We start from the raw sequence: 19571 nt of genomic DNA, 5'->3' as shown, positions 1-19571 counted from the left end.
CTCCTTCTCCAAACTTAACTCAGACCAGATACAAACCTGACATGAAATATAAACCTTCGCATACTAATCCAATAGAAAATGTAATCCAGATCTAATCCAGATCTAATTCAAACTTGATATAAAATTTTAATTTAGATCTAATATTTTAATGGTGGTCCTTATCCAAACATATTCACATCAAATCAAAACCTTATACAATAATCTAATAGAAAATCTAATCCAGTTCTATTCTAGATCTAATGCAGTTCTATTCTAGATGTAATCCATACCTGATATAAAATTTGTGTTGTGACCTAATCTATTATATTAATGTACCTCCTTATCCAGACCTAACCCAAACCAGATGCAAACCTGACACGAAATATAAAACTTGGCATACATAGTAATCAAATAGAAAATCTAATTCAGAGATAACCCAGATCTAATTCAGACATGATATAAAATATTAATTGATCTAATATTTTAATGCAACTCCTTATCCAGACCTAACCCAGACCAGATCCAAACCTGACACGAAATATAAAGCTTGACATAGTAATCTACTAGAAAATCTAATCCAAAGCTAATCCAGATCTAATTCAGACATGATATAAAATATTAATTTTGATCTAATATTTTAATGAAGGTCTATATCCAAACCTATCCCACATCAAATCAATATCTGATACAATAATCTAATAGAAAATCTAATCCAGTTCTATTCTAAATCTAATGCAGTTCTATTCTAGATCTAATCCAAACCTGATATAAAATTTGAAATATGACCAAATATATCATATTAATGCAGCTCCTTATCCAGACCTAACCCAAACCAGATGCAAACCTGACATGAAATATAAACCTTCACATACTAATCCAATAGAAAATCTAATCCAGATCTAATCCCGATCTAATCCAGACCTGACATGAAATATAAAGCCTGACCTAATTATCTAACAGAAAATCTACTCGAAAGTTAATCTAGACCCCATACAAAATTTATTTATTCCAATCTAATATCCTAATAGAAGTCCCAACCCAGACAACCTCATCATTCGCTCTTTCCGGTAACGCATGCAACTTTTGTTTCCGGAATAGGAGGAGCAACACGTCTCCACTGTTGCTCTGCATCGCATCCAAGTTGATTCGATGGGCAAGTGTACTTGTCGAGCGCGCAAACCTGCGCTCAGGTTCACTTGACTCCCCACCCCCTTTCCCCATCGGTGCCATAACCTCATTCACCCTCCTCAGAGTCCTCTAACCCTGCATCCGCGCCTCGTCGACTGGCGTCGTCGCCAACGTCGTCGTCGTCGACCTGATTCCGGCAATCTCCTATAAAAGTGTTTATTAAAAATATAAATAAAAACCGTCAGGACCAAAAATGGCGATCGGTTAACATACGAGCTTCGAAGAGAAAAAAACAAACTTGAGTTCGAGATTAAATAGGTCAGCTGACTCGTCTAATGTTAACGTTGCAATAAATAATTCAGAGTTTCATGTTTTCTTAATTATTTTTCTAGTGTGTTTATTGTTTTCGCGTGCAATCAGTGTTTCGATCATTCTCGATCGCTCTATCGATTCTTGTAGATGTTGTGAGGTTCGCAGACTTTTTTTTCATTGAAGCGATTCCTTAGACCATTGTCACGTGGTAGAAAACAAACGTCATCACATGGCCCAGTCAAGGTAAGCAAGTTCAAGGTCGTTTTCTGATACGTCTAAGCAATTCTCAAATATTTATATCGCCTTTGATAATCGTAGAACACGCGTTAATTGAACCAGTTGATTGTTATTTAATTTTAATGTGAAACGTTTTACATCGTTTGCTATTTTCTTTGGAAATTTTAAGAATTTGGAATTTGCACTGGATTGCTTTCGTTCGCAAATATTTAATTGTTCCTAGAGTGTCGTTAAATTAAAAACTTACAGTTTCTAATGATAATTAATGAAAAAATGTTGTTTTATCGTACTCGTCATACTTTTTATATTGCACTCGATTGTTTTCATTCGCAAATATTAAATTGTTCCTAGAATGTCCTTAAATTGGAAACATACAGACTATGACGATTGTTACTGAAAAATATTGGTTTATTACTTCGAATTCTATAATATTTTTGAATTGAAACGTGGAATAGCAATTTCTGTCAATTTTTTCTGTGAATCATGAAAATGGGGAGGTTTTGGATAATAAATTCAAAATTTAATTGGAATATTTCCTTTTGAATATTTGTCCTGTTTGAACTGACAGAGAAATCCAATATATCAGCATTGTTACATCGTGTACAATTGTTAAAAAGCAAATGAAGCATTGTAATTAACATCTACATGGAAATTAATTCTGTGCCTGTATACTCAATTATTTATAAGTCTAGTTTATACAGATATATTTACTCGCCATTTTGGAATGTTAAAGTACAATTTTACAATGTAAAGGTATGCGTAACATAACACAAGTCTCACCCTGATAGTCAATGGAAGATATCTGTACGAACCTTTGTAGACATCAAAATTAATTTATTGTTATTGTTTTATAATTACTGTAATTATCAAGACATATTTACTTGTCAGTTTGGTATATCGAAATAATATATCTATTGCAATGAATTTATATACACAACCCCAGTGTCAACCTGATGGTCATTAGAATGTATCCATATATATACACATACGAGGTTTAGTAGTAGTCAAATATTGTTTTTATCATCTTTCATTTGATAATTGAGAAGTGTTTACTTACCATGTTGATGCAAATCTCAACCTGATGGACATTACAATGTATCTGTATATACAAGGTTTACTAGTAATCAAATTTTGTCTGTAATCATCTTTCACTTGATAATTGCGAAGTATTTACTCTCCATGTGGATGGAAATCTCAACCTGATGAACATTACAATATATCTATATATACGAAGTTGAGTACCTATGAAATTCTGTTTATTATTATCATCCTGTTACATTTATAATTATCAAATACACTTGTAATCTGTTAGAAAAACGACAATAAGCAATATTCGTTGACTACTAATTTAAGTAAATATTTACTCGCCATGTTGATGCAAATCTCAACATGATGGATATTACAATATATTGATATATGCGATGTTCAGTACCTATGAAACTTTATTTATTATTATTATCCTCTTACAATTATAACTATCAAATACACTTGTAATCTGTTAGAAAAACAACAGTAAGCAATATTTGTTGACTGCTAATTTAAGTAAATATTTATTCGCCATGTTAATGCAAATCTCAACCTGATGGACATTACAGTGTATCAATCTATACTATATACAATCAAATTTCGTTTATTATCATTATTCCAGGAGATTAAAAGATTACTAAATTGTAATTTAAATAGAAATATTTACTCAACATTTTAATGCAAGTCTCAACTTGATGGACGTTACAATAAATGTACATACAAGTCTCAACCTGATGGTCATTCCAGTATATCTACATATAGGAAGTTCAGTACTCACGACACATTGCTCATCATTATTATCCTCTTTGAATTATAATTATCAAGTACACTTGTAAACTGTTAGAGTAGTAATAATAAGCAAAATTACGTGGGTACCGAACTTCGTATATGTAGGTACATTCTAACGTTCATCAGGTTGACACTTGGACCAAAATGGTAAGTACTTCTCAATTTTATCAAATGAAAGATAATAGAAGACATTTGATTAGTATGAAACTTTGCATACATAGATATACTGTAATGTCCATCATATTGAGACTTGCACCAAAATGGCGAATATACACTTCTCAATTATTAAAATGAAACATGGTAACAGACTGAATGTCTATTAGCTTGAGATTTTCTTACTAGTAAACCTCGTATACAGGTACATAGATTATTGTAATATCCATCAGGTTGAGATTTGCATCAACATGACGAGTAAATATTTCCATGTAAACTACACTTTAGCAGTCTTTTAATCTGCTAGAATAATGATACTAGACAAAATTTGATTGTATATACATTGATACATTGCAATGTCCAGCAGGTTGAGACTTATCAACATGACGAGTAAATATTTTTATTTAAACTACACTTTAGCAGTCTTTTAATCTGCTAGAATAATGGTAATAGACGAAATTTGATTGTATATACATTGATACATTGCAATGTCCAGCAGGTTGAGACTTATCAACATGACGAGTAAATGTTTTTATTTAAACTACACTTCAGTACACTTGTAATCTGCTAGAATAATGATAATAGACGAAATTTGTATATGTATTGATACATTCCAATATCCACCAGGTTGAGACTTTTATCAACATGGTGAGTAAATGTTTCTATTTAAAAGAGGACTAAAGTGGTCCTCTTTTAATCTGCTAGAATAATGACAATAGACGAAATTTGATTATATATACATTGATTGATTATAATGTCTACCAGATTGAGAACTTTGGAGGTTGGTAATCTAAAGTTACGGAATTAATTTAACAGTTAACGCGCGACGATACTACAATACGGCTGAACGTATAATGTTTTGTAACGCAATTAAACTTCGTTTGAAGGAAAGACAATGCGCACAGCTAAGAGTTTCAGACGTCCTTTGAAGCACTTGTTGTGCTTCCTGCAGGCTATTAAACTACTCAAGGCCACTCGGTACTTAGAGCACAAGCGTCGAAGAGTACGTAGAGCCAGGAAACGTTCTGGTTACGTACGGTTTCCAATTCGGCCCGAGTTGCCTCTTCTTACAGTTAGAGTTAGGCCACTTTCGTCCAGATGCATCTCGAGCCGTGCTATTAATATGTAAACCCTATTTCGGACCACGTGTGTTTACAAGTTCGTGCTGTACGTATGCATGGTTAATGGAAATATGGTGAATCACTAATGTATCCAGCCACGGGAGACGGAATACTTCTATACGCCGTGACGTATTCTCCTCTGATTTGCGGAATATACGAATTACGATACAATAGAACTCGATTTTTGTTTGGAATGATATTTTCGTTAATATCCGATCTAATGAACTTTTGCTAAACTCCTATCATTTCAACTGCTACCAACCGTCAATTATATAAACATTCCATCAACGACAATGAAAACATATATTCCTTGAAATATTATATATGTTTGTATATTTTCTTTTTCTCAGTTACAAGATTACAATAATGAATAATACCCCTTCCTATTTAAACAAACATTTATTACCTTGAAATTTCGGAAAATATGACCTTGAAATATTTTTCGCGCAAATCATAATATTGTCCTACTGAAACTATAGAGATTGTATTCGAACGATTTTTTCATATCATTAAAAGTAACGGAGATATTATTAGTAAAAATCTCATTGTTTCTATAAGAATAACTCCTCACAAAGTCATTTGAAGGTCAACATACTTACACGTTTGAATTCGTATTTTTAAAAGCTATAAGACTACGATATTAATAATACCCCATTCCGTTAAAAAAAATATTGATGACCTTGAAACTTCGGAAAATATGACCTTGAAATATTTTTCACGCAAATCATAATATTGTCCTACTGAAACTATAGAGATTGTATTCGAACGATTTTTTCATATCATTAAAAGTAACGGAGATATTATAGGTAAAAATCTCATTGTTTCTATAAGAATAACTCCTCACAAAGTCATTTGAAGGTCAACATGCTTACACGTTTGAATTCGTATTTTTAAAAGCTACAATACTGCAATAATGGAAATACCCCGTCCTATTTAAAAAACTATCAATGACTTTGAAATTTCAGAAAATATGACCTCGAGATAATTTGATTGCCTGTCACACTATGCTCCTCTTCAAACCGAACAATGTTTCCCCCGGCCTTTTTTTCCTATCTCAAATATTTTAATGGAGATCCATATTCAAACCTATCCCACATAAAATAAAAACCTGATACAGTAATCTAATAGAAAATCTAATCCAGTTCTATTCTATTAAGTGGACTGAAAAGTAATGTCGTTTTTTCAATTTGAAATACTTGTTTATCACATACTAGCTCATTGATTTTTATCGATCTGGCATTCAAAATTTTTACACTAAATGGCAAAAGGCTGTTGATAACGAGGGCGATTACATAATTAATTAAAAAAAGTAACTTATTAAAAATTTGTTTGAATTTAATCTAAAATAAACGACATTACTTTCCAGTCCACCTAATAGATCTAATCCAGACCTGATATAAAATTTGTACCGTGACCTAATGTATTATATTAATGCAGCTCCTTGTCCAAACTTAACTCAGACCTGATCCAAACCTGACATGATATATAAAGCTTCACATTCTAATTTAATAGAAAATCTAATCCAGAGCTAATCCAGATCTAATTCAGACATGATATAAAATGTTAATTTAGATCAAACCGAACAATGTTTCCCCCGGCCTTTTTTTCCTATCGCAACAAACACGCGAGATATTTAAAAATGTAAGAGTTATATGGTACACCCTATAGAAATGTTCCAATCTCGTCACTTTCACTAAAAAATTTGATTGATTCGCAGCATAGATCCACAATTATCCTATTTCCAAAGAAATTTCTGAAATTCTACCGGACAACAAAATTTCCATAATTATGGAAATCCACGTATGACGTAACGCTCGGAGAATTGCTCGGTGATCTGCACCATCTGACTAACATAACGCGTGTAACGTTTGAAAGCGTGTACGTACGTGTACGCGTGCACACGTGCGCGCAGGAAAGAGTTGCAGACGTCGGCGTCGGCGTCGTCGTGAGGCCAACTTTCTCCTCCGGCGAGTAATAAGGCTGGCATTACGCAACCATACTCTCCGTGCGTTTTACTGTTTCGCGAACGCGGAGAGCCGTTGGTCAGACTCGTTTTCATCATTTGCAATGAGAAACGTACGTGCGAAACGTTCTCTTATAGTTTCGTTTCACTTTGATTGATTTAGTACTTACGATAGAACAATCACTTTTCTTTATATTAAATTTCAAATTTCAAATGGAAACTAACAAAATTTGAAGTCGTGAAGTTGTTGTTGGATAGTCTTCGGTTGGTTTCATTTTCTTCTTTGTTCTTCGTTTATTGTACAACCTTTTTATATTAAATTTCAACTTATTCGAAAAGAAACTAACAAAATTGACAATTCCCTCGACACATTTAATGGTTTCGTATTTTTCGTAATTTTCTTCTTTGTTCTTCGTTTCTTGTACAACTTTTTTATACTTTTCACATTATCCAAATATCTTTTAAACGTTTCTTTTATATTGCATGAATATTTTAGTTTATATTTCCAAGTATGTATGGAATATCGAACTCACGTCTCTTACATCTCGTTTCTATATTCCCTGAATGTATTTTAAATATTTCATGTACATTCTAAGCACATTTAATTCATCTTCGTTTAATATTTTTGTTATACTTTTTTTATATGTATGTATTGTGCGACTCGGGCTAATATTAAACTCACATTCCTTACATTTTGTTTCTATATTCTCTGAATGTATTTTAAATATTTCATGTACATTCTAAGCACATTTAATTCATCTTCGTTTAATATTTTTATTTTATTTTTTTTATATGTATGTAATATTCAAACAAATATTTATATTCATCTTAAACAGTGTGGCTAAAAAAATATTTCTTTAATATCTGAAAAAAATATTTAACCAATATTTTTGTGCTACTAGGGTAACAAGATTGACAATTTCCCTCGATGTATTTAATGGTTTCGTCTTTTTCTCGCTGGCTAAATCACAGAAATTTGTCAAAACAAGTCACTGTGTAGAATTACATTCATTTTGTGATTGAAATCGCCACATTCCTTTTTCAAATGTTAAGAATGCTTATAATACTCATAATAGAACAATCACTGTTTTTTTTATATTAAATTTCAATTTATTCAAATAGAAACTAACAAAATCGACAATTTGATTCGATATATTTAATGGTTTCGTATTTTTCTCGTTGGCTAAATCACATAACTTTCTTTCACGTCTGAAACGTGAACAAGTCACTGTGTAGAATAACATTCATTTTGTGCTTGAAATCACCACATTCCTTTTCCAAATGCCAAGAATGTTTCAGCGTGAGAAGCCGTTCACGTGTAAAGAGTACGTAGGTTACCATTATTTGTCGAATAAATATTTGTATGCGACAGTTATCGAATACTAACGAAGATAAAGCATCTTTACTACATTTTTTATCTGGATAATGCTTAACGTTTGTTATATCAATGCTCACAGTGTTTCCGCGGTGTTCTTTGACTGTAATTTACACCGGATCCTCTAAAGCTACCGAGAATCAAAGTGTCCGGAAGCAAACGCTTGAGCGAAAATCCTCAGGTCCGTATCCTGGGGCCATACCATGCCACCCTCGACGGGGATGGTCGATTGTTTAGGTCGGAATCTCAAGAGGCGTGGACGACATTTCAGCCAGCGGTCCATGCTAACTTGCAAGCAGAATAAATCAAGTGCATTCGAATGCAACCGCACAGAAATCTGGCTGGATTTGTCGCAAATCACTGTGGATCTTCGTCATGGGCGTAGATTCATTGTTGCCCATAAAAAAAGAGCAGACAAGCAACAGTATTTCATCGTCACGCAGTTTCAGGATGGTATCGAAGAACCTGATTTTTCTAGAAATGGGGAAAGATGTTTAATTTTGATTTTAATAAGTCAGCAACAATTACAGTATACAATTGCATTCTGCACGTAGTGTATGAATTACATTCGATAATTTAAATGATACGAGTGTGAGACTATTAGCTCTGTTTGAGTGTGAAATATGAAACGTGAAGGGTAAAACGTGAACCGTGAAACGTGAATCGTGAAACCTGAAACGTGACATGTAAAACGTGAAGTGTAAACGTGAATTGTAAACTTGAAACGTAAAACGTGAAGTGTAAACGTGAATCATGAAACGTGAAATGCAAAACGTGAATCGTGAAACCTGAAACGTGAATTGTGAAACGTGAAATGTAAAACGTGAGTCGTTAATCGTGAATTGTGAAACGTGAAATGTAAACGTGAATCGTGAAACATGAATCGTAAAACGTGAAATGTAAAACGTGAATCGTGAAACGTGAAACGTGAATCGTAAATCGTGAATTGTGACTCGTGAATTGTGAAACGTGAATCGTGAATTCTGAATTGTAACTCGTGAATCGTGAAACGTGAATCGTGAATCGTAAATCCTGAATTGTGCCTCGTGAATTGTGAAATGTAAAATGTAAAACGTAAATCGTGAATCGTGAAACATGAAGTGTGAACGTGAAATGTAAACGTGAATCGTGAAACGTGAAACGTGAATTGTGAATCGTAAATCGTGAATTGTGAATCGTAAATCGTGAATTGTGAATCGTAAATCGTGAATTGTGAAACGTGAAATGTAAACGGGAATCGTGAATCGTGAAACATGAAGTGTAAACGTGAAATGTAAACGTGAATCGTGAAACGTGAAACGTGAATCGTGAATCGTAAATCGTGAATTGTGAATCGTAAATCGTGAATTGCGAAACGTGAAATGTAAACGTGAATCGTGAAACATGAATCGTAAAACATGAAATGTAAAACGTGAATCGTGAAACGTGAAACGTGAAACGTGAATCGTAAATCGTGAATTGTGAAACGTGAATTGTAAAACGTAAAATCCTGAAACGTGAAACATGAAGTATAAAAAATGAAGCGTAACATGGTGAAACGTAAACTGTAAAATCTTGAATCGTGCAATTCGAATCGTAAAATATAAAGAAAGAACTTTATCACATAAAAAATAAGTTTGCTATTCTTGACGATACCCTGTGACTGTCTAAAAGCCTTCCTGCAATCCCTTCCTGCTCCCTATCACCTTGAATTCGAGGTTAATGCGTTAAGAGTCTAATTAAGCAGAAACGTGAGCAATATCTTTAACTTTGTTTCCGCGGTAAATGAATAATACTATAAAAGTCTCTATGATAGGGGAATAAGTTACAACATGCCAATCCACGTACGTGTCGTTAAAGAAGACCAAACGTGGAAATATCAGTGGAAGAGTAAACACCAGAAATGACATCATCCTGGATGCACGTGCACCAACTATCCTACACCTGCACCACACTTGGCACAGTGTTTGTACGCCGTCTACGATACATCTATTGCACTTTATACAACGATTGCATTACCTTTGCGGTGTTTTTCGCTATGTTGGTTACATTAAACCTGCGTTCTGTGGTGGTAACGTTTATATACTCCTACTCGTATTTGAATATCTCGAGTATCATTTGTTCTGGCGAAAATCTGTGCAGGACAATAAAATTTGCAAATTTAATATCCAACGAGTTCTTTTATATACGCTTTTATAGTGAAACGAATGTTGCGCTGGATATCCTACATTTTGTTTGTAGCCTGTTTGTCGACACTGTCTGACGTTTACAGCACCTCTACACTTCAATGATAAAAAAGTCATTGGTAAGGTGATTTGTGCTTCTCGAAATCAATTCTCTCTCGATCCTTTTTTTTGTGCTATTAAAAATAACCTAATTATTCAGGTGATCTATTTTTTAAATGACTCCTTATACGCAATTGTCTCTAACAAGTACGACACAGGTATGAGGGTATCGAGGAAGAAATTGTTAACCCTTTGCACTCCAGAGGTGAGTCTCAGTCACCATTAGGTTTCACGATGCAAATCTACAATACCTAATGTTTCTTTAGGTTTAATTTGTAGGTAAAGGTGAACTTATTCTCAAATCTAGATAGCTTAGAATTCATGGCAATAGAATGCTAAGAAACATCTCGAGTTACTGGTAGATATCAGGAAAAAAGGCCTTGAGTCTAAAGGGTTAATAATTAATAAAACTATTTAACACTTTTATCACTATTCTTCAAATTTTAAAGACACCAATGAATCTTTATACAAACATTTTTTTCTGTAATTTTAATAACTCTCCTTCGAATATCTGTTCTTCAAATTTTAAAGACACCAATGAATCTCTATACAAACATACTTTTTTTGTAATATTAATAACGTATACAAAGGCGTACAAAATTTCGAATAATTTCATCGAACCTTTTACGTAATAAATTCGTAACAAATGTCGTAAATGAAGCCTTATTTTCAGCTTTATACATATTTAAGTATCCTCCCTTAAATCATGTTATTGTGACACTGGGAACCGGAAACGGCGAATTCCGAATGCGTTGGTCCTTCCAAGTACAAGTTAATAAATGAAAGACGATGCTAGTGAGAAGCCCAGCGAAACCGGAGGTGCCGTCGGAATTTTTCAAAGTCTTTCCTGCGAAAAGGAAGCGAGAACGCGTTTGGAGCAATAGGTCCGGCTTAACCGCAACCGCAGGAAATGGCTACATGTGATGGAGAGGTTTGCACGGTCAGAATCGAACGTAATACAATACTTTAGTTTCGAAGTCCCTGCCAGCCCGCTTCCTTTTTATTCTGCGAGGAAAGTCGCGGATCGAACTCACAGGAAATTGCTTTTCTCTTTGTCGCACGGTCCCTTTGCGACGATCATCCTCTTTTCTTGCGACATCTTTTCTGGCTAGTCAGTGTAATATTTTCGATTAACACGATCTAACGCGAAGAGAAGAGAAAACGGGAGTGCAGCGAACAAAGATGTATTTATGGAGAAAGATTTCTTAAACGTCGTGTTCGCGTCACTCTCGAAAGCAGAATTAAATTATTAAGAGGATAATAATATTAAGCAAAATTTCATAGGTTTCTATATGTAGATACATTGGAATGGCTTGTATGTACATCGATTTATTGTAATGTACATCAGGTTGAGACTTGCGTGACTTTCGAAAGCAGAATGAAATTATTATTTTCTATATTTACTCGTCATTTATGGTTTATTGCTCATTGCTGTATTTCTAACAAATTACAAGTGCACTTGATCATTACAATTCTAAGAGGATAATAATATTAAGCAAAATTTCATCGGTGTTGAAATTTGTATACAGGGTGTCCCAAAAGTCGGGGAGGAGCCGGAAATGGGGGGTACCTGAGACGATTCTGAACAACAATTTCCTTTGCAAAAATGTCGGATGGGGCTTCGTTAAGGAGATATTAAGCGAAAACCCCGACCAATCAGAGCGCGCGTAGACCGTTCGAGCGGCCGCGGTAGCGAAGGCTACGTGCTAGGCGGTAGCGCTGATACGCTACTGCGGGCGCTCCACCGGAATCCGCGCGCTCTGATTGGTCAGTGTTTTCTGTTAATATCTCCGCAACGAAGCCTCGGACAACATTTTCGCTAAGGAAAAAGTGGTTTCAAATTACCTCCCGAACCACTCCTTTCAAAGTGTTACAACATTTTTGGGATACACTGTATATACAGGGTGGAGGTGATTTGAAACAACTTTTTCCTTAGCGAAAATGTTGTCCAAGGCTTCGTAAAAGAGATATTAACAGAAAACCCCGACCAATCAGAGCGCGGCCGCCTACGCTACCGCGGCCGCTCCAACGGTCTACACGCGCTCTGATTGGTCGGGGTTTTCGCTTAATATCTCCTTAACGAAGCCCCATCCGACATTTTTGCAAAGGAAATTGTTGTTCAGAATCGTCTCAGCTACCCCCCATTTCCGGCTCCTCCCCGACTTTTGGGACACCTTGTATGTTGATTGGAATGGCTTGTATGTATATTGATTTATTGTAATGTACATCAGGTTGAGACTTGCGTGACTTTCGAAAGCAGAATGAAATTATTATTTTCTATATTTACTCGTCATTTTCGACGATGATGGAAATATGATCTCTGTATTTATAAACACAACGTAAGTCTCAACCTGATGGTCATTAAATACTATATACGAATTCCTATATACGAAATTTAGTGGTCAACAAATTTTGCTTGTTGCTGTATGTCTAACAAATTACAAGTGCGCTTGATCGTTTATAATTGTAAGAGGATAATAATATTAAGCAAAATTTCATAGGTTTGTATATGTAGATACATTGGAATGGCTTGTATGTACATCGGGTTGAGACTTGCGTGACTCTCGAAAGCAGATTTAAATTATTATTTTCTAGCACGATTGTACTTTTAAAAATAATTTAATATGAAAGCCTTATATAATAAAATATGATATTACATTATAGTATAATATATATTAGATAATATAATAATAATAGTAATATAATTATAATTTACAATATTAAAATACAATATTATATTATATAAAGTCTTAGAGGAAATATTTGTAGATAATCGTGGAGGATAAATATACTTTCGTCCTTTTTAACCGACTTCGAAAAGGAGGAGGTTGCTCAATTCGACATGTATATATTTTTATTTTTTTTGTTCAAGTGATTCATTTCATTAACGTATGACTACTTAGAGAAAACTACTGACGATTGGTATACCACCTTTCAGAATTCAAAGATATACCTGAACTTTTTTAAAATTTTCTTGATGAAGATGTTGAAATTTTTTGTAATGCAAGTTTTGTCTCGTAACTTGCTAATATTACTAAAATTTCATTATTCAACTGTACACGATGTATAATTTCTTTTAAAACAAATTCATTAATAAAAATTATTATTTAATATCTTAAAAAAAACACACACAAGGAAGTGTCCGTTTTGATTTTCCAGACCTAACCCTTTAAATAAATTTGTTTCCATTGAACGGAGCGAGCGCAAAATTGTTGTCTTACGGATTTGAAGAGCGCATAAATAGTGCATTATTATGCAATTCTTTCCTTAAATTTTATTTAAGTTGGGGGGGGGGGCTAGCTAGGCATCTAACCCATACCTCACCTTTAGACTAGTTTAGTAAGAAGAATGCAATCTGGATTGAACGTTAGAAGGCGAATCTGCACCAAGGATAGATCCTGGCAAGGTCGAAACCAGTTTGGTCATCTTCCCAAAGAAAAGCAGTGACGTCTGGGCAAGGTTTTTCCATAACTAGTTTTACTTGGCCCAGATACGGTGCTGATGTATCCTTGATTCTAACTGCGTGTGATTTCTCCAAGTCGACGCATCCCTGTCGGTGCTTGAATAGTTTCCACAAACGGAGAAATGCGAAGATCGTTGACTGAAAAGATCGAATAAACAAAAAGTATGAAAGCTTTTAAATTACGTACAAATTTTCAAACTTGAATAGATTTTTTTGAAATAATTACGCAATATTGAATTTATTCAGGTCTAGTGCAATATTAATTTTTTTTATTGCGTAAACAGAAATACGTGAGCTTTCGAATTGGATAAAAATTGTTTAGAACGTGAGCACATTTTTTTTTTTTTTAAATAATGATGCAATAAATATTGACAGAGATTTTAGTGTAGTTCTAAGTCTAATGCAATATTAATTTTGTTTACCGAGTAAACAGAAATACGTGAGCTTTCGAATTGGATAGAAATTGTTTAAAACGTGAACACATTGTTTTTTTAAATAATGATTCAATAAATATTGACAGAGATTTTAGTGTAGTTCTATGAATAAAGTATTTGAAAAGTTCTCACGTACTCCTACTTATTTATTTATTTATTTACTTATTTATTTATTACTATTATTTTAGTTTGTATATTCTGTTGATTTTAGTATATGTTTTGTATACACTAGTATTCTATGATATTTCGTGTTAATACATGGTAGATTTATAGTAACTGTTAAACTTTGTTCAATATCAGTCAATAATTGATTGTTCTTCCGACCATGTACTGGTTCCTTTTCTTTAATTTTATATAACGCAGTTAACAATATTACTGCATTAGCAATAACAAAAATATAAACCTCACGAAGTAACTATTTAAGAGAAACAGTTCAAAGAACATGTTAACGACAATAAAAAAAAGAAATATAGAACAAAATCGAAACACTTTACAGCATGTTTCCATATTTTAGCAGATTTAATATACTTGTTATCTATCGAATAATTCATTTAACAATTCAAATTGCCGTTACATATTCCGTTCGCTTATCTTCGAAATTGATTAATCGGTTCCGGAATCTATAGGTGTAAAAAGAACATTTTAATAAATAAAATCAATACCTCTTTCGTTTATGGAAACCGATGGAAATTCCAGGCTCGTTTAATAGAGCGGCGGACATTTCACAATGGCTTTACAACATAAATTTCATCATGCTCAAAGGGTTAAAAGGAAGAGGGTGTTAGCTCGTGACCTCCTTCACAACCACCGGTTGCTTCCAGACTTCTAGATATACTCGAAACTTTCGACTAAAATCACAGTTTACTGGTTTCACAAAGAAATTTTAACCACCTTTTCAATATGGGTATTTATGGAGCTCAAAAACATAAAGGTTGTTATTTCTTGTAGCATAATTCATGTTTATCTGAAGAATTAATATACAGCCTTCTAACTTTCAATATTATTTAGGACAGTTTGACTAATTTTGTGGTGGACGTGACAATTCTTGGTTTATAAAAGTTGTAAATATTTTGAAAAAAGAGGCAATATTTACTTAAATTAGCAGTCAACAAATATTGCTTACTGTTGTTTTTCTAACAGATTACAAGTGTATTTGATAGTTATAATTGTAAGAGGATAATAATAATAAATAAAGTTTCATAGGTACTGAACATCGCATATATCAATATATTGTAATGACCATCATGTTGAGATTTGCATCAACATGGTAAGTAAACACTTCTCAATTATCAAATGAAAGATGATAAAAACAATATTTGACTACTACTAAACCTCCTATATGTATATACATATATAGATACATTCTAATGACCATCAGGTTGACACTTGGGTTGTGTATATAAATTCATTGCAATAGATATATTATTTCGATATACCAAACTGACAAGTAAATATATCTTGATAATTACAGTAATTATAAAACAATAACAATAAATTAATTTTGATGTCTACTAAGGTTCGTACAGATATCTTCCATTGACCATCAGGGTGAGACTTGTGTTATGTTACGCAAACCTTTACATTGTAAAATTGTACTTTAACATTCCAAAATGGCGAGTAAATATATCTGTATAAACTAGACTTATAAATAATTGAGTATACAGGCACAGAATTAATTTCCATGTAGATGTTAATTACAATGCTTCATTTGCTTTTTAACAATTGTACACGATGTAACAATGCTGATATATTGGATTTCTCTGTCAGTTCAAACAGGACAAATATTCAAAAGGAAATATTCCAATTAAATTTTGAATTTATTATCCAAAACCTCCCCATTTTCATGATTCACAGAAAAAATTGACAGAAATTACTATTCCACGTTTCAATTCGAAAATATTATAGAATTCGAAGTAATAAACCAATATTTTTCATTAACAATCATCATAACCTGTATGTTTCCAATTTAAGGACATTCTAGGAACAATTTAATATCTGCAAATGAAAACAATCGAGTGCAATATAAAAAGTATGACGAGTACGATAAAACAACACTTTTTAATTATTAATCTTTAGAACCTGCACGTTTCTAATTATTAGTATTTTTCTAACACATATTATTTCCAGATATAATTAATTTTTGTTATTGAAACTTTGTTTACATATGCAGGGACGTTAAAAGGAGAAAATTTGACAGTGTAAATTTACTTGATTCACCTCTTAAATTGGTGGTAATTAAGTTTATATGGTAATGAACCTCGACTATTAATGAATTATTATTATTATAGCATAAAGTTATTGCAAAATAACGGGCGACATGTATCGTTCATTTTCATGTGTTTTGCCGCTATTTTTGCAATTAACAATTTTTTTTTTGCAAGTTGAGGTTCATTCGCATTTTACGTACCTACTAAAGAAAAAAGTTGTCTGATTTTATCTATCAGATATTTTCCCAGGACTCCACGTATCCCACCGTTTTGACCGAATCCTTTCCTTGCGACTACTATATCTATATATGTATACATTCAAATTAAATCTACACTGTCACTGTTACAGTTTACACTGTAAATTTTCTTCTTTGAACGTCCCTTTATATGTAAAAAGAAAAGTTTCAATAACAAAAATTAATTATATCTAGAAATTATATGCATTAGGAAAATACATTAGCTGGACCAGACTCCCTCCTTAAGGACACTATAGGAACAATTAAATATCTGCGAACGAAAACACGAACGTACTTATTCGAATGGCCATCAGGTTGAGACTCGAGTTGTCTATTTTGGAGGACGTGAACGATCGTTAATTTATTTTGTATCCCGCGGCGTTAACCTCTTTTCCTGATCGAAAACCTTTCGCTGCATGCGCGCAGATTTGGATTACGATACTGAGTTATATTTATGACATCACGAGGCTGAACGAGTGCAAATGAAAGTTGTAGGATTACTCTTACTCTCGCCGAGCGCGAAAGGAAAACCCGTTTGTTATGTGCCCCACCAACACCAATCAAGGATATACCTGTGTTCTGAAATCTCGTTTCACTTTGTAACGCTCTTAGCGTTCCTAGCAACGCGTTTCCTGGTACCCCACGTTGCAAATTAGATGCAAATCGTACCCATAACATTTAACAACGGTTGTTAACAAAATAATTCGACACAATTTAAAGCGTACAATTTTGATAAAAGTCTCTTATGGTCTCTGTATGGCCTCGTATATACTAAACGTATGCTGGGAAGGTGATGTAAAAGTGAAAGTGTTCTGGGAACTTCAAAAATATTCAATTATATTAAGTTAATAATATTATTTCTTCCTTTTCTTTCCTACTTTGCTAAATTTAAAGTCACTTCGTGTCTCTCGTGGAAATTTAGCGATCGTATTGTATTTACGTAAGACCAACTTGAAATTTCATTTCCTAGTATCGTTTCGAATGTAATTACTCCTCGAATACGTACTTTTGGGAAGTTCGGTGATTAAACTTTCACTATTCCAAATTGTGGCGAAATCTATAGTAAAGGTAATTGAATGCAAATAGTTCTCTAAATATTAATCTGTTATTATGAGAGTATTATAGTATTGTATGGGAAAATAAATCGATGAATATGTATACTATTGTTAAATATGTATATTTATTAATGTTTGTCATTTTAGAGCATTTGTTATGTAAGTGGTGATCGAAACACTGATAGTAGATGATAAAACAAAAATTTGTGTCTCAGTTACAGACTTGGTTCATCGATAAACACAGTTTTCTATTTGGAAATGCGTGACGACAACTTTTTGGATTATGAATAAATATAAAATTGCAAGATGAAAAACAAAATGATTGGATAATTTATTTTCTTAAATAATTCAACATATCGACTAGTAATTATATTTTAAATTCAAAATTGAAATTTCATGACTTATTTGCAAAAGACAAATTTTTAAAAATTTCGGGTATATTAAGAAAACCCAAGTCGCTAAATATCTGCGAAAAGATCGATTTTATGAAAAATTTGCATAGAATATTTTTTGTAGACAATTGAATTTTCCAGAGAACAGTTCTCTTGTGTAATTTTCGAAGGAGCAATATTTTACGAGTGATTTCCGAAAAAGTGGTTTTCCATGCGTTTTTACGTCAGTTCTAATTAAAAACTGAAACAAGTAAAAGAAGAAATAGGAGCGCATGTAACATGCGTAGAAAGTAGAAAACATAATTCTATGAATAAACATAGGTTAGCATTGACATTCTAAAAGGCTAACAGATATGTATGATAATTACGTAATCACGGTCGTTAAAGAAACTTATTAAAATGTATGAGTTCGAGATTAACATGACATTACAAGCACTTAAACGTATTGTTAAGTAATAGTAATCCATCGAACACCGCCAGGTCGATTGTTTCCGTTCAAGGACTCCTTGTCAAGATTGTGACCGTTTTATGGTTGATCGAGTTGATCACTATTATTACACTTTCTACACCTAGTTTCTATCCGTTCACATACACGCATTTCCATGTACAACAAGTAGATTAGAATGTATCTATATATATATATAAACGAATTTTAGTATGTAGGTAGCAAATTTTACTTATTGCTGTGTTAGTTTATTAACCTTTTATCTCAATCTGACCACCATTCCAATGAATCCATATACACACCCCAAGTCTCAACCTGATGGTCATTAGAATAAGTATATCTATTAAAGTATGTAAATTTAGCTGAATGAAAAAGAGTGCTGATTGAAAATCTGATAGTAAATGATGAAACAAAAATAAGTATGCGCCTGTATAAATTAATCCACACAAAGAATAGATAATAATAATAATAGCCAGCGTTTTTCTCGTAAATGGTATATATGACAAGAAAAGGATAGAGGAAAAAGTGATACTGTTTTGTATATGCAATGTATCCATGTATATAAATCTTTCGTCTTTGTACTATTTTCTGAGAAATGAAGGTCAGCTTGATACAAGGTAACCTTCCATAGTTTTATACGATAGGATACATTTCTTTGCCCTGTGCATTACACTTTTGGTAGCTTCTGGTATTGTGCAAAATAAAATCTTTGTAAACGTACCTAAAAAAATTAAACCTAAATAGAAGATTATTTTACTTTGCAAATATTGTAATACGAACTTTATACTTTCAATATATTTTTTACATTATTCCATACTGTGTGCATTTGCAAGTTTCTTGCACATTTAAATTTCCTATAATAATAATCTTAATAATATTAATTCTATGATATATTTCCTATATTATATAGTATAATAAAATTGAATAGGCATTAATTTATGAGAGGTGTGTTTGAAAAATGTATTGGAAAGTATATGTGATTTTGAAGTTTC

General features: G+C 33.0%; 1 protein-coding gene across 1 annotated transcript in view; it reads left to right on the top strand.

Moving 5' to 3' along the window:
- Window positions 1-19571, top strand: part of LOC128893656 (brain tumor protein-like) — a 136464-nt gene that overhangs the window by 15116 nt on the left and 101777 nt on the right. The window lies entirely within an intron of this gene.

The sequence above is a fragment of the Hylaeus anthracinus genome, unplaced genomic scaffold (assembly GCF_026225885.1).
Source record: "Hylaeus anthracinus isolate JK02 unplaced genomic scaffold, UHH_iyHylAnth1.0_haploid 3, whole genome shotgun sequence".
Lineage (NCBI taxonomy): Eukaryota > Metazoa > Arthropoda > Insecta > Hymenoptera > Colletidae > Hylaeus > Hylaeus anthracinus.
Note: the sequence above shows the minus strand (reverse complement) of the source record. Positions and strands in the feature narration are given on the sequence as shown.